The 23,293-nt window shown below is 39.9% G+C and overlaps 1 protein-coding gene across 2 annotated transcripts in view; it reads left to right on the top strand.

The window, feature by feature from the left end:
- Positions 1–23,293, top strand: part of LOC132113675 (actin filament-associated protein 1-like 1) — a 40,699-nt gene that overhangs the window by 760 nt on the left and 16,646 nt on the right. The window lies entirely within an intron of this gene.

Genomic DNA, 23,293 nt, shown 5'->3' with positions numbered 1-23,293 from the left:
TGTCATTTAATGCAAAGGTAATATAATACAAATTATACATAGGCTACATTAAAAAAAAAAGAAATACAAACTATGCTGATGAGCGTTAAAACTTTAGCCTTTGTTGACTGACTATTTGAAACCTCTTTTTGGAATGTGTACAATTCGTGATTTCGAATAAACCGAGGATCTGACTGAAGTTCCTTAATAATAGCCGGGGGAAAAAAGACTTAATCATGCATGATGACACGTGATGACATATACGTCATTGCATAAAGGAAATGCTGAATTGGTTTCCAAACAATTCGTTGTAGTAAAGAACCGATTCGTGGTTATTAGTCGGACTTCCTGTAGTACTCTCCATCAACTCTCCTGCTGCGACTGATCTTTTACCGATAGAGATCTGCTGTAGGCTACATGATGAAACTCTGACTTTGAGCAGCAGCTGTTACTCTCATGTGGGATAATGATTCTTGTCATTTTCTACAGGAATTTGCCGTTTTCAACTGCTATTGAACAGTTCGTATAGACCCTTCTCAACTTCAAATGTTAAGGAAAAATCTATGAGCCTGCTGTGGGTGGCATAGTGATGCTTGTCGCAAGGTTTAGCTTTCAAGTTCTCTTGGATATGGGCTCTTAGATCTTTCTTACTCTTGTGCTTTTTTGTTTATAATAAGTGAAGTCTGTCTTTATGAGGAACTGGTGATTTGGTAGTACTTCTATTGATCTCCTCAAATCCTACTGTTTTGATAGTATTAGCTTCGTGTAACCCTTCACTCAATTTGGTACAGACGCAATGTCTGAGTATGGACCAGTCAGATCAGAAGACTAAATTCGCCTGTAGAGAATAAGGATGTCACAACAATAATGAGTCACTCACACAAGGTAGAATATTTAACTGATTGTATTATGTTTGTGTTGTGTAAAATAAACTGAATAACTGGAATGTATAAGAGAGGAAAAAAAATACAGTAAAGAAAAAAAAAATACAATTTGTACTTCTCAAACAAAAAAATTAAATTCTTTATAAACCTCTTTTTACCCTATACCCTAAATGACTCAAAAGGTAAGTATAATCACGTCTTTTAAACACTGTTTATGTAAATTAATACATTAACCTTTTGTTGGTTCCCTTTTAGGTTTCACTCGAATTTGATTGTTTCTTTAAAGAAGAAAAAAATTAAAAAATTATAATAATTAAGTGAAATTTAGTCACCACCAGTAATGCTGAATTCACCAAATGGCTGAAAATCTAAAGTTAGAATATAATCTATTAGAGTTCAATTCCTCGTTTGATACCTTGGTTCTAATGTACAAAAAGTATAGAAAAATAAAATGAAATAAAAGCAATCACATTCGATCAAGCAACACAGTTAATACAAAAAGAAGGGGAACGGGAAGGGTGCTTTCTTTAACACAATGTATACATCAGATTCCCATTTGTCTGCCAATTTCTGCTTGCCTCTCAAACGGACATTCCTAACTAAAACCCTATCTCCCACTTCCAAACTGGAAGCGACTACATTTCTGTCAAACCTCTTTTTATTCCGTTCAGCTACTTTCATGCTGTTTTCGGAAGCCAATTTGTAGCTTTCTTCTAGCCTACTCTTTAAAGAGGTTACATACTTTGAGTGGGATTGACCAGATTCGTCATTCAGGATGCCAAAAGCAATGTCCAGCGGCAAACGAGGCTGCCTTCCAAACATGAGCTCATAGGGGGAGTAGCCAGTAACATCGTTTCTGGTGCAATTGTACGCATGCACTAGCGGTTTGACATACTCTTTCCAGTGAGCTTTCTGTTTGTTCTGTAGAGAACCCAGCATCTGCAGCAAAGCTCTATTAAAACGCTCTACAGGGTTTCCCCTAGGATGGTATGGCGTCGTTCTTACTTTGCGAATGCCAGCGATCTTACACAATTCCCGGATGGTATGGGACTCAAAATCTGGCCCTTGGTCGCTATGTAGCCTCTCTGGGAAACCATAATGTACCAAAAAATGGTCCCAGAGGCACTTAGCAACTGTCTGAGCTTTCTGGTTTCGCGTAGGAATGGCGACCGCGTACTTCGTAAAGTGGTCAGTGATGACCAGAATGTCTTTAGTGTTGCTGCTGTCGGGTTCTACTGACAGGAAGTCCATACAGACCAACTCTAATGGTCTGCTGGTCTGTATGTTTACCAATGGAGCAGCCCTCTGCACAGGAGACTTTCTTCTGACACAACGCTCGCAAGTTCTGATTTTCCTTTCTACAGCATTGGCCATTCGGGGCCAATAAAACCGGGAACGAAGAAGATCAAGGGTCCTTTCCACGCCCAGGTGGCCCATATCATCATGCAAACAGGTAAGTACCATTTCCCTGAGATCTTTCGGCAATGCTAGTTGTCTTTGTATTTTTTCTTGGTCCAGACGCTTCCGATACAACAGCCCGTTTCTCATTTCAAACTTTCTTTTTTCCCGGCTTGATACTGGATTTTGAAGTTGAAGGTGGACAGACTGGACAACCACCGGTAGCTTGTGGCATCGAGTTTGGCTGAAGTTAGGACATATGTTAAGGGATTACTATCAGTCACCACTGTGAATTCGCTCCCATACAAATAGTCACTAAACTTAACAGTAATCGCCCACTTAAGCGCTAAAAACTCCAGCTTATGAGCTGGATACTTCGCTTCACTACGAGTCAAACCCCGACTGGCATACGCAATGACCGTTAGCTGTCCCTCCTGCTCTTGATACAAAGCAGCACCAAGCCCGGTGGTGCTGGCATCAGTATGCAATAGATAAGGTAGCCTGGGATCGGCATAACCCAGAATTGGAGCAGTTGTCAATTTACTCACAGTGGTTTCAAACGCTTGTTGGCATTCAACGGTCCATCTATCCCCTATCGGCTCTTTTGGGTTGAAGTAGGGACGATTTACTGGCTTACACTTAGTTCTCCTCCTAACTAGGGGATACCCGGCTGTGAGATCATTAAGGGGTCTAACGATTTTGGAAAAATCCTGTACGAATCTCCGGTAATACCCGGCAAATCCTAAAAAGGATTTCAACTCTCTAAGATTTTGTGGTCTTGGCCAGGTTTTTACGGCTTCTATTTTACTTGGGTCAGTACTCACACCATGTTGGGACACAACATGACCCAGATACCGTACAGATGTCTGAAAAAATTTGCACTTGTTGGGAGAAAGTTTTAAGCCGTACTCTTTCAATCGGTTAAGGACTTGTAGTAGACGGCGTTCATGCTCCTCAAGGGTCTCTGAGAATACAATCAGGTCATCGATGAAGACCAGAACCTCACTCCGATTCAAGCTTCCCATGCAACGTTCCATGAGGCGCTGAAAAGTACTTGGGGCGTTTGTTATACCCTGGGGCATCCAATTAAACTCCCAGAACCCCAAGGGACACACAAAGGCTGTCTTTTCCATCTCAATTTGATAATATCCAGATTTCAGGTCGAGAACGGAGAACCATTTGGAGCCCGTAAGCACAGAAAACGCCTCTTCTAGATTTGGAAGGGCATAGGCGTCCTTAATGGTCTGCGCGTTCAGCTTCCTGAAATCGATACAGAGCCGTACAGAGTTATCTTTTTTTCTTACCACTACAATGGGAGAGGCGAAAGGAGATTCAGACTCCCTAATCACTCCAGCATCTAACAACTCCTGTAAGTGTTTCCTGACTGCACTAACATCATGAGGATGAATCGGTCTGGGCCTGTGTTTGAAAGGGGTCTCATCACTGAGCCTAATGCGATGTTTCACCTTGTCGGTATGGCCATAATCCATATCATGCAAAGCGAAAACTTCAGGCATCGCGCTCAGCAAGACAGAGATTCGACTCTTCCATTCTGTCGGCAAAGGTGAGTCACCGAAATCAATGTGTATCTGCGTTTCTGGTGATTCTGCTCGGGCTTGTAAGTAATCAGTTTTCTGGGGAGCCTCTATCACTTGCTGAACAGAATACATTTCAGCTAACACTGTTTTAGAAGGAATCACAATGTCGGCATGGGTTTCATTTCTAACCAACACAGGCACATGAACGGAACGTTTGCTGGGCAGGGTGTGCAAACCACTGGCAATTACTAACCCACCTGGTAAGTTAGACAAATCGGAAGGCCCAATGACTGCTAAGCTCTCTGAAAGGCAACTATTCAGATAAACAACACCATTAAACACTGCACTACCACCCGCAGGCACCATTTCAGCATTGTCTCCACCCAATGGTACATGCCCCAAGGTCTCTGCACATCTCTGCTTATGCCTGGCACTCAGAACCTTAAGCACAGCTCGGTACCCATTGAAAGCTGGGTTGAGCACAACATCTCCTCCTTGAGCATGAGTATCATACAAGGTATCCAAAGAGTTTGTTCCCACTAATATCTGTTGCACTCCCACCAAGTCAGGAACCACTAATGCTAGAGTATCAATTTCAGCCTCTAACCCCAAAAATTCTTTAGGAAAGGTTAAAGTTAGTTCTACATACCCTAAATAGGGCACAGACTGCCCGTTGGCCCCCTCTACCTCCAACAAGGCATCTAACGGCTTCACCGGATGATCTGCTAAATATGCCTTGTGGAATGAGGACGGAATCGTGGTCACTTGGGACCCAGTGTCCAATAAACAATTTACCTGTATTCCATCAATGCACAACTGGGCAGTGCACTTTGTCCCAACTAATCCTTTTGGCAACCTTCCTGACATTCTGCCTTTTGAACACGTGTCAAGGGATTTCCTGCTCTTTTTAGGGCATTGAAACTTAGTGCCGTTCTCTGCATGCCCTACTGCAGAAACGGCCTGGAGTTTACCTGCTGCGATTTTACTTGGTTCTGCAAGTCCCATTGGGCTTGCTTCTCTCTCAACAAACACCGTTTCCTGGCCACTTTGGAAGGGTCTGGGTCATTTTCACAGTTGGCAACCATGTGCCCATCTTCGCCGCAGCGAAAACAATACCCTGGACGAGGTCGGGGCAATCCTATTCCACTCTCATTCGACTCAACCTGTCTAGGCCACACCTTTTCAATGTTTCCACGGGACCCTAACTGGTTAGGTGTTCGATTTGTCTGTGCTTCCATTGTAACCATTTGAGCTTTTAATGCAGCTACTTGTTTCCTCAGCTCTGCAAGTTCTGAAGTACTTGAGTCAGCGTACAATGTTTTTTTAGGCACAGCTAACTCCATAGCCTGGACTTGCGCTCTCAACTCTTTTACTTCTGCTCTTAATTTCGAGAACTCTACAGCTTCCTGGCAATCATCCTGCCCCTTTAACTGAGTTAACTGCGTTTGAATGCCCGACATTGGTCTTTTTACCTGGGCAAATGCTTCACCTCCTAACTCAGTGACATTAGGGGATAACTAATGCACGGTCGCTTTTGACTTAAAAGGTTGTGAGCTGAGTCTGTTCATCCCCAAATGGCTTCGCATGCGCTCCTCTTTGGAAGTTTGCTTGTCCTCCTCAGCCCTAACAGACACTACTAACTCAGCAAATGAAGGGGGGTTAAGCTTTCTTTCTTCAAGATGCAAATTTGCAAGCAACCGGTTATCCCAACACCCTCTACAAAACTGCTTTAATAAGCTGCGATCACGCTCGGCTTCTGGAATGCCTTCCCTCGGCACCGCCGCACTCAGCATGACTTGCAACCGATGCAGGTAGCTAGAGGGTTTCTCTCCTTGGTTTCGCAACAGTGTCATAAATTTGGCAAATAACTCGTCGCCATCTTCAACTGACCCATAGACAGACTCTAACAGCTTTAAATATACCACTGGAGATGCTTGCGGCCCAATATGCTTTACGACATCAGCCGCTGGTGGCAAAAGGCTGTCCAGTATTTTCCTGGTGCGAGAGAGGTCAGAAATGGATGGGTCATCAAGCAAAAAATCAACGCTCGCCCTCCAGGTATCAAAGTCAGGTTCGCTGGTCGGGGAACTTTCCCTGAAAATGACCTCAGGCGCACAGGAACATACTGAGTTGATACGTTATCAGAAGCTCGCACAATATGTTCAACTACAACTCGTTGTACACTAGGGGGGCTTAGTTCATCTATGGGCAGAGCAGTACACGAGGGCACCGCATTTGCCTCGTTAGTCTTGGTCAGGTTTTGATCTTTGCTTCGTTTGACTATTGGACAAAGGCACGCTATCCAACAATGAAGGTGCAGTTGTCTCTTCAACTACTCTTTGTGACTGAGATGATAACCGACGAGTTTGAGAATCAGCCACAATAGGACAATCATTCTCATCACTTGACATGGGTGACGGTTCAATGAAAGCACTAGCAGCATTAAGTTTCCTTAGCTCCTCTTGAATTACGACCTGCAAGGGTTTTCCGCTAAGTCTCGCTATGTCTTGCAGTTCCTCCAGATAATTACTAGTGACATCACCCCCAGTCGTCTGCGAGTAAACACTGCTCAAGGCACAGACATTAAAGAAGGTGTCTGCATTAGAGGTACTGACGATTCGTAACGGCAACAAATGTCGCAGAGCATCCATAGCGGAGCTATGTTGGAACTCTATGAGCGCTTGCTGATGAAATTCAGAGGATGGACTATCAATGAGCAAAGTTCGCTTTATGCTACCATAACGCATCAGCCATGACTCAAGATCTTGATCGGATTCAGATAGAGTTATACCGCTCACTAGAACGGCATCACGAACACTCACTTTTTCTCGTCTCACAATATCCATAGTTCGTAACTGCTCTGTATACCGTTTTCACACACTAAGAAATCACTATTGTTGTATGACACTCCAAATTCTCCTGGCTGGCTCTCGCCAACCTTGTAACCCTTCACTCAATTTGGTACAGACGCAATGTCTGAGTATGGACCAGTCAGATCAGAAGACTAAATTCGCCTGTAGAGAATAAGGATGTCACAACAATAATGAGTCACTCACACAAGGTAGAATATTTAACTGATTGTATTATGTTTGTGTTGTGTAAAATAAACTGAATAACTGGACTGTATAAGAGAGGAAAAAAAATACAGTAAAGAAAAAAAAAATACAATTTGTACTTCTCAAACAAAAAAATTAAATTCTTTATAAACCTCTTTTTACCCTATACCCTAAATGACTCAAAAGGTAAGTATAATCACGTCTTTTAAACACTGTTTATGTAAATTAATACATTAACCTTTTAGGTTTCACTCGAATTTGATTGTTTCTTTAAAGAAGAAAAAATTAAGTGAAAAATTGTTTCTTTAAAGAAAAAAAAATTAAGTGAAATTTAGTCACCACCAGTAATGCTGAATTCACCAAATGGCTGAAAATCTAAAGTTAGAATATAATCTATTAGAGTTAAATTCCTCGTTTGATACCTTGCTTCTAATCTACAAAAAGTATAGAAAAATAAAATGGAATAAAAGCAATCACATTCGATCAAGCAACACAGTTAATACAAAAAGAAGGGAAAAAAAAACAAATAAACCCCCCCAAAAAAAAACACATTAAAATACCCTTCACAGGGATTTAACCTGTTTTCAAAATGAGTTGGTCTCACAGTCTCTCCAGTTCTATTCACAACCTTGTGAATGTGAATTTGTTACGACAATGGTATTGTTTGTTTCTCGGTCTATTCCCTTTAATTTAATCCTTCCAATTGAACGGTGAAAATAAATGTAAGTGCTGTTAGTTCAATTTCCTACCATCCATCGGCAATGAAATTATCAGTTTCATGCAATCACAACTCTGTTAGGTCCGTGCGGCTCGCCAGTCCCGACTCCCTCCGCGAACACGAGTCAGAACGAAATCCAGGAATCCAGGAACTCCAGTCCAGAAGGCATCGCTTTCAATGTACCATCGACTCAGTGATTCACAAGCACTCCGACAGGATGGTGAAGAAACAAGATCAGGAAAAATAAAAGAGAAAAAAAAAGAAAACAGGAAAAAAAAAAACCTGACCTTGATTACAAGGTCACAAAGAAATCCTTGTTAGTATTTTCTCCATAACATACATGCATCACATCATTTACCATCGTTGAACACAACATACAAAATGGCGATCACGTTTTACATGCAACGTGCAAGCATTCGTTCACCAATTGCGGTCATAAAGAAAAATACATTACTAATAAGAGAACTTAAACAGTTTTTTTCATTTAAACTTCATCACTTATATGAGCATTTCAACAACATTTCACATTTTATTACATGAAATAAAAGTGTAAGTTAACTCACCAAGACCCGATGAACTTGAACATATAATCCTTTTAGGTCTTAAAAACTCTTGTACAACTCATTCCTTTGCTCAACTCTTCTCGTAAAAATAAATTCTAATTATAGATCTTTTTTTTTTTTATCTGATCGTTGCCGAGTTTTCTGAAACAACTATTTGATATGTGAGCGCGCAAAGCTGCTTCTCTGCAACTGCATCACACATTATGAATCGACACGACAATTACTTCTTTAGTCTTTCACATCAAACTTCACTTCTCCTCCTGCCACATCATCTCCGGATACATATAACTTCGATCTTAATCAATTTTTCTAATTATATCAAACAAATACTCAAATCATAACTGGAGAGATCCGAATCACGCCTGCTCTCGTCTGCGCTGCCGATTAGAGAGAGCGCAATCTCCAACCGCGTGCGAAATCTAAAGAATAAAATTATTATATTTGGCTATTTTGATTATCATGAAATTAAGTGTACCACTATAAGTGAAAACGTATAAGTGACAATAAATGTTCATTTAATATAATAAATAATAAATACTTAATATAATAAATGTTCACCTCATTTTATCACGTGTTAATGCTGTTGGTAACCTGGGTTACATTCGTATAAGAGAAAATGTTTTTATCTGAGTATGACACACTTTGTGTCTACCTTCTTCTTGTGTGCCACTGTCTTTGGTTTCCATTCTAAACATGTACATTCATCTTCTAATAAAGGAAAAGCTCTCTTAACTCATGACACAATTCCTTAGCCATCGGGATTGTTAATAGGATCAAAAAATCCACAACTTTACACACTTAAAAACAGGGACAACTACCAGGTAGACACCTGCAAGTAATTGCAGAGTGGAGCACCTCAGCTTGCGTTCGAGCAATGTATGGCAGCTCTCTTCCACTTTCTCCTAAGACGTTCAATCAGCACTAAAACCAGCAATATTTATTTTCACCACCTTGTTATTAGGTTTCCACAGGTGTATTTCGGAATCACCTGCCTCATCTGTTTTCAGAAGGTGAAGGCCGTGTATTCGGTTACTGTTACTGTTTAGAAGATACAGCAAAGTTCTTCCTCACTCCCTGCCAGATTCCTGATCTGTCAGAATGTGAGTGTTTACACAAATACAAGGGACGAATAACAGAAGAAAAAAAATAGACATCTAGCAGACATCCCCTTCGGAGCAAGCATGTTGTTTCTCTCTCTATTACATTTACATTTATTAATTTAGCTGACGCTTTTATCCAAAGCGACTTACAATTGCTATATATGTCAGAGGTCGCATGCCTCTGGAGCAACTTGGGGTTGGTTGAGTGTCTTGCTCAGGGACACATTGGTGTCTCACAGTGGATTCGAACCCGGGTCTCTCACACCAAAAGCGTGTCTTATCCACTGTGCTAACACCACCCTATCTATTTTTTTTTTTTTTTTTTTTTATCTTGCTACTGAATATCTCCTTGGTGTTTGGGAATGTGAAGACTATCGTGTTGTTGTTTTTTTCAATCAGTTGTTAATATTGTGATTTGGTTTTAAAAATTATAGTTTTGTCCTCATGATGAGCCAAGCCTGTGTCTTTCTTTCTTCCATACAGTGGAAGTCAGTGGAGTCTAGTGTTATTTTGGTCCCCACTGACTTTAAAGGGGTCATATGATGTTGCTAAAAAGAACATTATTTTGTGTATTTGGTTTATTGAAATGTGTTTATGTTTACACATTGATTTGTACAAAGCTCATCGGTCTGAAAAAGCGAGGTGTGCTCTGATTGGCCAGCCATCCAGTGCATTGTGATTGGCCCAATTCATCCGTTGCATTGCACCGCGTAAACATAAAACCATGTCTGCATTTGTGATCGGAGTAACGATAAACAACAAGCGCTACATTACACTACTTAAAACTTGCGTTTGAATCATCAGTGGCAAATCCTTTACATATGTAAACGTACTTACAGACTGTGAGTCCGAACAACAGCATTGTAGTCTTGTCTCCCAGGATCAGGAAACAGTCCTCCATAAAACTTGCTGCACACATCTAAATATTTGGGTTGAACTGTTCTGGAACACTGTTGTAAATACAACTGAACCACTTATTTCTAGTTGTGTCCTCTTTTGGAAGGCCAAACAAAGTATTTTTGCTTTTACAACTAAACAGCGTCTCCACAACATGGCACTGGCAGCAACAGCAAGAATAAAAGTTACGCCTTCTTTGTGTGAACATTTGGGCGGTGTTATGCAAATCTTCCCATATCGTGACATAGACGTGGGCGCATGTTTGAATGAGCCATTTTAGGAGGCCATGGACGAGTCTTAACTTTTATAAAGAATATCTCTTTGGGGTTGAGACTTTAGTCTTTGCAACTTTAAGAATCTTATCTGTTCACGAACAGCTTGTAACACTCAAAAGAGAAAGGAAAACTTGAAATCACATCATATGACCCCTTTAATGTATGAATAAAAAGTCAAAACTTTCTTCAGAATATCATATTTAGTGATCAGCAGCAAAAAGAAAGTTGACTTGAGTGTGAACTATCCCTTTTAGGTCACTTTAGGTCACAGTTTTCGAGTGACCCTTTGAAAGCTCCCAGTTTTAACATTATATTGATGTGGTTTGTCTAGCTACTGAGTAGATTGGAGGCATTTTTAACTGGTTAAGTAATTTGCTCTAATGTGAATCATTAAACTTCAGATGGTTTTGAGAGCAGACTGTGTGTGGATAGAGAAAAATATGTTTGAAACCAGATAATCAGGTAGGTGTGGAGGGGACTCTACCTCTCCCTGCACACTCGTTGAGGATTGTCTCTTCATGTAAGACTCTGCACTGAATCATGATTATTGTTTCCTTCAGACTGTGAGCATGTTGAAGAGTTTAGGAGTATCAGGAACAAGGATCATTTGTCTTGTAAATCCTATAATGAAACATGAATTTGCACTATTGCTGGCATCCAGAGTTCTTGAGATCTGCAAAATGAATAGCAACAGTGTTTTCTTGTTAATGCAGAATCTGCAAGCCTAGTCTGGCCTTGATTTTAGTATGTCACGGTTGCAAGTCGGTACAATGCAACCTGTTCCCTCCGGCTTACGGGAATTCCACTTTTGTATAAATACATGGATATGGGTTAGCAGCGTTTAGTGCAATAATGCGACCGCTTGTCAGCCATCGACTTCAGCTTCAGCCCTGACAAGACAAAGGAAATGAACAGAATGCATGCTTTTGTGATTACAGAGTTGACTTGGCTTAGAAACATCTTTGTTTGCTTTGACCATTTTACGTCTCGGACCACCCATTCTATCTCTATGAGCATCATCTGCCTTCATGGCAATGATAACTCAACCAGCTGAAATGGCCTAGAAAATGCACACCCACCAGACTCTCATGCATGATAATGGAAGCATTTAACAAGTTGTGTATCAGTGTCTAGGGTCTTTAACAAGTCTCCTCTGAATCATAGTGCAGGCTGCGCTCACTGATTTCCATGGTGAACTTGTGGAGTTCTGAGGTTTCCACAGTGAAACCATTTGATAGAAAACTTTCTGTGTTCTACATGGAAATGTTCTTCTGGTAATGAAGATATGTGTAGGGTGAAGCGAGCTTTAAATATGATTTGAGTGGCATAGTGGTTATAATGAGTGGTTTTGAACACTGTAGGCACACAGTTATGCCTTTTAGCAAGGTAGCTAACCTCAGGTTGTTCAGGGTTGTCTGTCAATGTAATGTGTGTAGTGCAAGTCACTTTGGATAAAATCATCTGTTAAATCACCATTCACTTGAGTGTAATGCGAAAGTAAGCAATGCACTCTAAGTTATCATCCCAGACTGTATTTGTTAACCGTGCACATCTTCATACAGGTGCAGATGGTGTTGGCGTGACAAGCTTGATTTATCTACCTGGTTCAGACAGAATGGCTGTTAATCAAAGCAGAGTTACACGGTAGCAACCCACAAAACCTGATTTGTAGGTTGTGTATCTGAAGCTAAATCTTGCTGACTGTTACAGAACATTTATCGCGGTTTTATGGATTCTCTTTTTGCTTAGCCAGGAATTCACACATAGGCACTCATGAGCTCTGTTTCAAAACTAAGTGAGCTGCCAATCTGTCTACTGCCTACTAGAGGTCGACCGATGTATCACTCGGCCGATATATCGTGCCGATATTTGTAATTTTTTAATATATCGGCATCGGCCGATATCCGTGTTTAGTAGTGCCGATTTAAAGTCAGGCACGTCGGCGGGCAGCCCCGTGTTATTGGTGCGGTGGAAAGTGCTGCTGCCGCATGTGAAGCACCCCAAGCTAAAACTTTTGGAAGATTCAACAGTCCTGGGAGATAAAGGTAGTCAGAGAATTTCACTATGTAAATGGGGTGGAGAAGTTGGCAGCTCTTACAAACACTGCAGCGTGATTGAGGGCGACGTTACTCCGCCGCTCACAGACAGCACCATGCTCGGAGAGACAGCTGTCCTGGAGCTGCCCAGAACGGTGAATGACATTTGTTCGGAAGCATGGTTTGATGCAGACAATAACCAGTTTTCCATCCAACTAATTTATATTTAGGGATGGCAATATTCGACAATTTCCATGATCGATCGTCGTTTAAATTAACGATCAATTAATAACCTTAATGCTGCAAAATGCGTCTGCAGCTGTATTATTATTATGTGCAAAAGCCACTTGGAAAAAGCTTTCTCACCCGAATAAAAGGGGGTTTAGTCTGAATAAAATGCTAGTAGCAGGACTGTAAAATGAATAGATGTGATTATGATCATTTGATAAAATGAAGAAAGCGCGCCATACATTGGAGATCATTTTACTTTGTTGACTGTTTGCCGCCAAGGAGACCGCTGAATGCGCCTCTTTAAATGGATTGATTTTTGCGGATTGATTTTTGAAAAAAAAAAAAAAAAGTTGCGCATGTTCAGTCCACACTCAGTGGTCATGGCGAGCGGAGGAACGGATGAGCTTGAACGCCTTGCGCATTTTGGCTTCCCTGTCAGATATAATGATGAAGAAAAGAGGTTAGAGTGTAAAACCGTGACAGTGCGCAGAGCCACGTTACGACTTCCCGGCGCGCACCCACTTCAGCGAAAAGATTGTGCCAGATCTTTATGAAAAGGGGAAGAAAAAAGTTGTGGATGAACTATCCCGAGCATCCTCTGTTGCGCTCACGACAGAAGGGTGGACGTCCAGGGGGATGGAGAGCTCTGTGACGATAACTTCTCACTATCACAGCAGACTGGGAGATGAGAAGTCCGGCTATTATATTAAAAAGTAGATATTATGCCATGTGCACTTTAAGTTGATTTCATATATTTTAATTTAATAATTTAATGCTAATAAAAAAAGACAAAACGTATGTTTATTTGTCTTGGCCTTTTTTTTTTGCTGATCCGAAAAATTATCCGATCCATACGAGGACGAGCGAGCGCGGGTTTGACTAGATGTATTTGGAGGTTATTGCTCACGTCTCGTTCTGCACATATCCAAATGTTTCCATATTCGCATGTATGTTAAACTATAATATTTTTTTTTTTAAATGTAAACTAGACGGAAAAGATCATCCTCTTCACATGAGCAAAAATGTCCTTGGCATCACAGCAGAGTGGACCGGTATACTACGGTCTATTTAAACTGACCAGTGTTAACCTTTTAAATGTTTGGTTGACTGTGCTGTAAGTTTGAAATTAGAATGCACTTTAGATGTTCTGTGTCATTTATACCAAACACAAATGTTGCTGGTTGCTAGTGTGTTTGCAGCACTACTGTTATTTATTTTTTATATATTAATTTTTTTTATATTTTTCAGTTTAATTGATTTTTATTTCTAAAAGTTTATTTATTTAAATGTATATTTAAGTTTACATTTATGTTCCAACAAACTTGAAAAATTCTACTTGATAAATGATATATATATATTTCTGTTTTATATATTTAATACTCGGTCAGTTTATTGATTCGTTTGGTTAACTTTGGATACATTTTTTATTTTAATACCGTGCAGTGCACAAAATTAAGATTCGAGAGATGGTTCAAGTCAATGCTCAATAAATGATGATAAGTTTAGAAATGTGCATCCAGTTATTATTAGTGTGATATTTTACCATGCAAATGAAGGGGAAAACTTCAAGATATCGGCCCTAAAAATCGGCAGCACAAATCGGCCATCGGCTGACCCTGACCTCTAAACATCGGCATCGGCTATAGAAAAACCCATATCGGTCGATCTCTACTGCCTACATTGGCCACTGCCTTTTAAGTCATAGAACCTCATAAGTGACTTATGAAAACTCTAAATAGGCGACAACTCTGTGTGCCCCACAAATAACGCTCCTAACTTGAAGCACATGGAGACTTGGCATGTAACATTTCTTAGTATTATCAATATTGAAAATGGTTATGCTTATTAATATGTTTGTGGAAACTATGAACATTTTTAAAAGGTTGTTTAATTCATGAAGTACACAAGTGCAAAATTTTTGAAATTACTGAAAGTAATTTCTTATATTGCATATTACAGGTTTTAATAATTTATTTTATTTTTTTTAGCGATATTGGATATTTAGTTGTGAGATTATCTCATGTTTACATTTACACTACCTTTACCGTTATCTAACTTTTGAAAAAGCCTTGTAGTCATGGACAGGAGTGTGCATTTAATATAAAAATTGCTTATTAAAATGGTGCCTCTATAGACCGCTCAATAGGCTTTGAAGCAGAGCAGTGGTGTCAGTGATCCACCCCAAGCTTCTCAGCTCTGTTTCTGTCTGTTGACGGATAGGCAGAGGTCAGAGGTCAGGGTTTACCCGAACTTTTTCTCTGATATCGTCTGCATACCCATATACACACACTCCAATTAATATCCAGTTCATGAAGATTCCCAGACAAGGCATCCAGTTATTCAGCAGCTACAATAGTGTATTGACCTGCACAGTCTTAACAGTGTCAGCGAAACACTGCATCTCTTTACTTTGAAAAAAAAAATGATGGCTGAAATAAGGCATAACTGCAGAGTGAAATCATGGGGTTTTTTGGGTGATAAGCAATATGAATTAAGCTGGCAGGACTGAAGGCATTCTTTGAATTGGAGATGGGCTGACTCACCCTGTTCGTGCCATATGGCGGGGGTTTGGTGTCCGTTTTTTTCTTGGAGCGCTGACCTTCACGACCAGGCATTATTAAAGTGAGCAGCTTTTATTTCCACATCCTATCCACTCCTGACCCTGCAGCCCACCCCACTGCTCTAGGGACAGTTTGCTTTACTCTGCTGGTGTGAGTTCCAGCACCTGCCTAACCCATTTACTCGCTACTTCCATTCACTGTTTGTGCCAGGTCTCCATAGCTCGGATGACCTCAGATGGGCCGTTGGGGGATTTCCCACTGCTCTTTTTCTCTGACTGATGTTAGACAGAGGGACAGGCTATAATAAAAAAGAATTAGACACTGTGACCACAATTGTGACCAGACTTCAAACCTCAAAAGTTGCTGCTCATTGGCGACAGTGTAACAGAGCCTGTTATGTGGAAACAGATGCAGAGGCTTCAGGATTGTTATCTTGACTCCACTTTTCCATCATGACTGTAGTCACCTCGTCTGCTCCTGTTTTGGCCCTTACTTTACTCTCAAACCAGATATTAGATGGTGGTGAGTGATTTGATATCAGTTTCATTCACTCCTCCAGTGCAGAATCAGAGAGCATAGTGCTAAAGGGGTTGGTTTTGACATTTTTTTTATTACCTTTTTTTTTTAATAATGTAAACTTTACATGACCTTTTTTCCCACGTATACTGCCGTTATAGTAAATATATATATACAGTTGCTGCAGATTTGTCGACGGCACATCCATGATGCAAATCTCCTGTTCCACCACTTCCCGAAGCTGCTCTATTTGATTGAGATCTGGTGACTGTGGAGGCCATTTGAGTACAGTGAACTCATCATGTTCAAGACACCAGATGATTTGAGATGATTTGAGCTTTGTGACATGGTGCATTATCCTGCTGGAAGTAACCATCAGAAGATGGGTACACTGTAGTCATAAAGGGATGGACATGGTCAACAACAATACTCAGGTAGGCTGTGGTTTTTAAACAATGCTCATTTGGTACTAAGGGGTCCAAAGTGTGCCAAGAAAATATCCCCCACACATTTACACCAGCAGCCTGAACTGTTGAGACAAGGCAGGATGGATCCATGCTTTAATGTTCTTTATGCCAAATTCTGACCCTACCATCTGAATGTTGCAGCAGATATCGAAACTCATCAGACAAGGCAACGTTTTTCAAATCTTCTATTGTCATATTTTGGTGAGCCTGTGTGAATTGTAGCCTTTGTTTCCTGTTCTTAGCTGACATGAGCGGCACCCAGTGTGGTCTTCTGCTGCTGTAGCCCATCTGCTTCAGGGTTCGACGTGTTGTGCGTTCAGAGATGATATTCTGCATACCTTGGTTGTAATGAGTGTTTTTTTTTTATATTACTGTTGCCTTTCTATCATCTCTAACCAGTCTGCCCATTCTCCTCTGACATCAACAAGGTATTTTCGTCCACACAACTGCCGCTCACTGGATATTTTCTCTTTTTTCGGACTATTCTCTGTAAACCCTAGAGATGGGTTGTGTGTGAAAATCCCAGTAGATCAGCAGTTTTTGAAATACTCAGACCAGCCGGTCTGGCACCAACAACCATTCCACGTTCAAAGTCAGTTAAATCCCCTTTCTTTCCCATTCTGATACTCTGTTTGAACTTCAACAAGTCGTCTTCACCACATCTAGATGCCTAAATCCATTGAGTTGCTGCCATGTGATTGGCAGATTAGCAATTTGTGTTATACGCACACGCACATTAAAAGAAATATAATTTCACCTCAATATAATACATTTTTATTTTAATATAATAATTACTATACAACTATACATAGTCATCCTTCAGCCCCCTTGGACGTTTCCTGAGGGCGCTGGTTAAAAACAACTGCTTTAAATAACCCCTTTTAGCGGTTTCATTTTTTATACAGTATATGGTCTGGGTGAACTGGTATTGTGAACATTAGAGTAGGTTTATATAGATATCAAACATTTTTGCTACAATAAAACAAGGACACATCTTATTAACCATGATATATAGCCTGTAAATGCTTACACATTGCAAAACATGCCTCCTGGCACTGAGGCCCCCAGGCAAAAGGGTTTAAAAAAGGAGTGAAGGGGAGTGATAACATAAAAGCTTCCTGCTCCCCACCGAGCCAAAATCTTGCCTTCAAAGCTAGTTAATGCTTAAACAAGGTGAGTGGGAGTTTCGGGGTCCATAACTCTGCCGCATTGAGTAGATACAAGAAGCACTGTGACTTGAGGGAGGCCCTGGTCAAATGCCCCCCACCACCACCCGCTTCCTTCAAGCAGCAGCCAAACCCCATCACTGGCGCAGGGATCATTAACCACCGTGGCTCCCCCTCAAAGCACTGCAGCATTAAAGATGGGCTCTTGTGTTTTGCCTCTCTCTATTTGTTTTACTTAGTGTCCTCAGTGAGTGTTTTGAAGGCTCTGGAGTGTGAAAGATTGTTTTTCTTGAAGCTATTTATCCATGTTTAGATGTTGTTTGTGTGAACTGGCCAGGAGGGTCTGGTGTTAATGTTTCTGTATATGAAAAGCAATAATTGCATTTTGACATAACTGATCTATGAACATACAGAAGAGTTTTTATTTGAGTTTTCTAGACAGAAAAATGCATTAAGGGATCACCGAAAGCTTCCAAAACAAGTGATTGTGAGTAAGTGTGTGCAGCTTTTCCTTCAACTGGATTTCAGCTTTGTGAGTGTGTATGTGCTCTGCTTCATTTTATGATAACCTAAAGCATGTTCTCATCTATCATAAAGCAGCAGGAGTGACATGTAATTTCCCTTTTTCCACACAAATGTGCTCAGGCTTTAATACTGTACATGAGTAAGATCTCAGAGACGAATTATAGGCTAAGCTATTCCACATGTTCACCTGCTACCTCTATGAAGTGTGTGTGTGTGTGTGTGTATTTGTGGTTTGAGATGAAGTGATAAGGGGAAGTGCAGGATTTTCTTATTTAGTTCTATATTGTAGATTCAGATATGGGAATTTAAAGGGATAGTTCATCCCAAAATGAAAGTTCTGTCAAAATGTATTTAACCTTGTGTTGTTCCAAACATGCTTGACTTAATTTCTATGGTAGAACATTAAAAAAGTGTGTGTGTGTGTGTGTGTGTGTGTGTGTGTGCTCTTGTTTTTGTGACATATCAGGACACAATTCTGTATAATGACATGGGTATGACACAGGTATTACAAGGAGAGGGTGACTTATGAGGACATAACCCATGTCCCCATTTTTCAAAACGCTTATAAATCATACAGAATGAGTTTTTTTGAGAAAGTAAAGATGCACAAAGTTTCCTGTAAGGGTTAGGTGTAGGGTTGGTGTAGGGCCATAGAATATACAGTTTGTACTAGTGTTGTCACGGTACCAAATTTCAGTATTCGGTACCGATAACAGTGAAAATCCACGGTTCTCGGTACCAATTTCGGTACCAAAGCAAAACACAAAAATATGCTAATTAAAAAAAAATAACTTTTTAGCACTAAAAATAAAACCAATGCCATTCTTTATACTTATTTACAATTGTGTTTAAAGTTTTTCTACAAGTTATATAATTATGAAAAACAGTAAACAAGTTTCACCCAAATTTAATTTGTCTTTTAATTTATGAAATTTAAACATTTTATTTTTGGTAAATAAAGGGGATTTGCTATTAAAATTAAAACATGGAAGAAATATTGTGATTTATTTCTTTAAAAAAATAAAGTTTTATAATTATTTTCAACAGTAGCAGTATCACGTACATTTTACTAAATAATAGTAATATTTCTAGCACTATGCCTTTATGTAAAAATTAAATTTTAGGCCTAATGAATGCATATTTGTCATTTGAGTATTGATAATACTACTACTAATTCTACTATCATACTAATGTATATACAATGCACTATGAATTGATGAGCTGCTAGGCTCATGAATATTAATCACGTTGTCTGAGTTCGGTCAAAATGATTTGCTGAAATCAAAACAGGGGCGGTACTAGATCAGCGCCTGCCAATGAAATTGCCAGTTGCGTATTAGCTCCGCCCACTACCGGAGAAACCGGTATGTCTTCTGCTTGTTCGAAAATGAATGAATAATTCTAAATGAACTCCACTATTTTGACAGGAGAAGACAACAAAGAATAGTTTACATATAGCGTGTCGATTCAGCGTGGTAAGACTCTCGCTCTCAATCTCTTTGCATGTGTGAGAAACAGCGCTATCAATAAAGCGACGGTGAGTCGTGCGCCTTCACAAAGAGTTTACAGAGCATCAGGTGCGCTGTGCGTCCATTGAGATGAACTGAAAAGTTCAGATCGCTTGATGGAGAGAGAACTCTGAAGCTCAGATGCTGAAATTAATGCAAGCGTCATGCGCTTCAGTCTATGTAGTAAACAAACCCGCACGTCTCTGCCATTCATTAATTCACACAGAGACGCGCAGAACACAGATTCATATTTCTAACAACTTTTGCGGCTTAACATTTACAGATACTGGTCCATATGGAGATTTGATTTGATTAATGTATGCTAACTTTGACAAATTCCATGACTGTCCATATTAAAATGTAAGTTTCATTTTCATGACTGGATTTTGAGATTCCGTCCTCGTTTTCTGCTTCGCGGAAATCATAGCGCTGAACCCTTTCTTATATTGTCTATGGCTGAACCGGGTTTGAACGGGACCTCGGTACTACCGGTACTTAAAGAAACCTGGTACCGTCACATTTAAATTTTTTTAGTACCGACTTGGTACCGAAGTACCGGGTCTTTTGACAACACTAGTTTGTACAGTAAAAACCATTACGCCTATGGGATGAACCCACTTTTCACAAAAACAAACGTGTGTGTGTGTGTTTGTCCTAAAAACATTGCAATCCTATCCTTTGTTCAAGAGACTTATAGCATATGACACAAAGATATGTAAAATATGTAATTAAAAAAAGTTGACCTTATTTTTTTTTTTAATCGAAAAGTCATAATTCAATCTTCTGATGAATGTATGCAGGACTTCTCCAATCATTTTGCCCACTTAAACCCTGTCCAATAGATGGAACCAAGTCCTGTCCTGATTTTTTTCTTATTTGATAATCCATTACACTCAGATTTGCTACACAATATAGAAGAAGAGATATATCACTACTTCCATTTTATCACAGCATTAAATATCCAGTCAAATCACAAATTACTTTCATTTCAGTCTGTTTGTCACACAAATTAAGACTTCAGAAGAGTTGGAATATAGTGAGAAAGTTATATACTACTTTTATGATTTACTATGCTCCAACCTGGATAAGAAGTTGTATATAAAAGTAAATAGTGATGAGCAAAATACTGTGTCAGAAATATCACATCTTCTCTCTGTTGCCTTGTTGAAATTTGATCCAGTCGTCCAACCCATAATGCCTTTCATGAGTATAGCCCCTGCCACACTTTTCTAATTCTCATGATTTGTTTTCGTTCTTCATGATTTGTTTTCTTTTGACTGAGAGAAACATTTTAGTACGTGTTAACAGATGTTTGACTGTAACATTTGACAAGCACTGTAACTGTACTTATCAGGCTCTGTAATTTGTGGCTTGCACCCAAATATGCGCTTCCTACCACGGCGTCCCATCAGACCAGAGGCGTCTCATGCAAACATCAATATTCCAAGGTGTCCAAACAAATGAGGTTTTGTGTTTGTTATCTCTCATTGTGGGAATTCTAGTGTGACATCATCAGCGTTTGTGTGCGGGAACCCTCTCCCTTCCCCCGTGGAGCTTTGAACCCTGATGATCTGAGTATGCCTGGAATTCTGAGGGAGATTTTTGTTGCTGCATGTGGCTAGAAGAGGATCGCTGATGTCAGTATCATTCCAGCTGGATCAAGATAAAATAGTTCACTCCTTCACCTTTATGAGTCACAGCGATGTTCATGATGTCTTGCACATTCCAGTGACAACCTGTCTACTGTTATGGATTCTTATGTTATGAACAAGAATTGATAGATTTGATGATTTAGATTTGAGACCTTACAGTACTTATCTTCTCTGAACCATGCAGGGCGGCGCGTCAGATCGGTGGGGTAAATAAAACATCCTGAAACAGCGCAAACATCTGTTGCACCACAGGATATTCCTATCTGATGACAGTTGGGTGGTTTATGTTGGATGGGCCTCTCTTTCTATTGACTTTGGGAGCGTTTTACCTCTGTGTTCTCACAAAACTGATATGAAGTTACGCTATATTTGAGAGTGAATTTGAGGCTGTCTCGTAATGCCCTCCAGCTCTTGTTATTTATTATGGAATAATTGTAGCTCTTGGAGTTTTGATGTTGTATTCCTGCGTGTACTGTGTGTGTTGGCTAATGTATTTACAACCAGATTTGTTTTCAGTGTGACAGTAAGGGCTCCATGTTTGTGTCTCTGGAAAGGTCAAAGGTCACTGTATTGTTGTCGCTTGTATCTCAGCCAGACGAGTGTCTGTGGAGTTCAGTCAGACCATGTCACTGGGTGTGAGCAATGATCTGATCTACTGGCTTGTCTGAGAAACTATGTTTCTGTGTGATTTATAGAACATACCCACATAACTCTGCTAAAGACTTTGTCACTTACATAAAATTCAGAACGTGATTTCTTGAAGAAAATATAAAGGGTGCCTGTCTGTGAAAAAGTTGCTACCGTGATGATTAGGTGTCTTGGGTGGTTGGCTGCTAAGGTTTTACTTATTCATTATAGCTCATTGATTATAATTAATTTTGGTAGTACAAAAAGAAAAAAGTTCTGCACAAAAATGTGAAGTTTGTTTAAAAGTTGTTCAGTGTAGTTGGCCAATGGCCATATTTATACCTGGTATTAGTATCCATATAGGGGATTGTGTTGGATTTTATAAAAAAATAAAAAAGTGATGCGTTTCTGGCTCACTCTACTCTGGTTACAGTAGTTTTTGGATTTCAACACATTTTGACCCATGTTTGTACACTTATTTAGTAAAGATATTTTGAAGATCACTGGTAATCACACAGTTGGTGGTTCCTATTGACCATCCATAGTAGGAAAATAAATACTATGGAAGTCGAAAGGAACCACCAACTGTTTGATTACCAGCAATCTTCAACATATCTTCTTTTAAGTACAACATAAGAAAGCAACTCATACAGGTTTGGAACGATGTGAGGGTGAGTAAATGATGACGGAATTTTCATTTTTGGGTGAACTATCCCTTTAATACCAGATGTAAACAGGGCCATAGTAGTATTGATGCTTGTCTTTGCAAACACCAAAACTTTTAAATGCTGAGAAGGATCATTTATATAGAGAGCTAAACCAACAGAACTATTTTAATGAGCAAACTTAAGTGTAATAATTGTGGTTTAAATTTATCTGATCACTTTTAGTGCAGACGAATGGCTTTTCTTGTCTCTTATTTCCAGGCAGTCCAGCAAAGTTTAACAACACAAACATTCAGCTTCTCATTTGTCTCACAAGACATAACATGCCCTCAGGAACTGTCAACTTCGAAATGGACAGAAAAGTGTCTGCTTTCATTGGTGAGGAGATAGACCTGCTGATACGAGCTGCTCATTTGCACAGAAGTGTGTCTATTTGATGAAGCATGCATGTCTGTGTGTGTGCATGTTAGTGGGTTTTGAGATATTCAGCATGTCATATCCTGCCGAGTGGTCTTAGGGTTTGCCTTTAGCTTAGAGTAACGTCATTGTGAATATGTGCTGATGTGTCCCTGTGCATGTCAGCACCCGACTCCTCTCTGGATGGGTGAACACAATGAAGAGAACTAGACTCCCTCCTCTTCACTTGAGCACACCGGCAGAATGGCTCCTTTGTGCGAAAACTTCTCTCTAGGGGCACTGTAACGTAACGTAGGGAGTAGTTACACTCTGTACACAGAAGAGACTATGATTAAACAGTGCAGATCAACAGATATAAATCACAGATAGTCACTTAGGGGTTACATAATGCAGGTTTGCCCATAGGAAAGAAAATTGAATGAGAAAAAATGAGAAGGTGATGTGTGTTCATTTTTTATATTAAAATGCTTTCTCTATCCCAGTTTAATGTGCTAATAAAATAAATAAATACATG

The sequence above is a fragment of the Carassius carassius genome, chromosome 33 (genome assembly GCF_963082965.1).
Source record: "Carassius carassius chromosome 33, fCarCar2.1, whole genome shotgun sequence".
Lineage (NCBI taxonomy): Eukaryota > Metazoa > Chordata > Actinopteri > Cypriniformes > Cyprinidae > Carassius > Carassius carassius.
The sequence above is the reverse complement of the archived record's forward strand: the minus strand, read 5'-3'. Positions and strand labels throughout refer to the sequence as shown.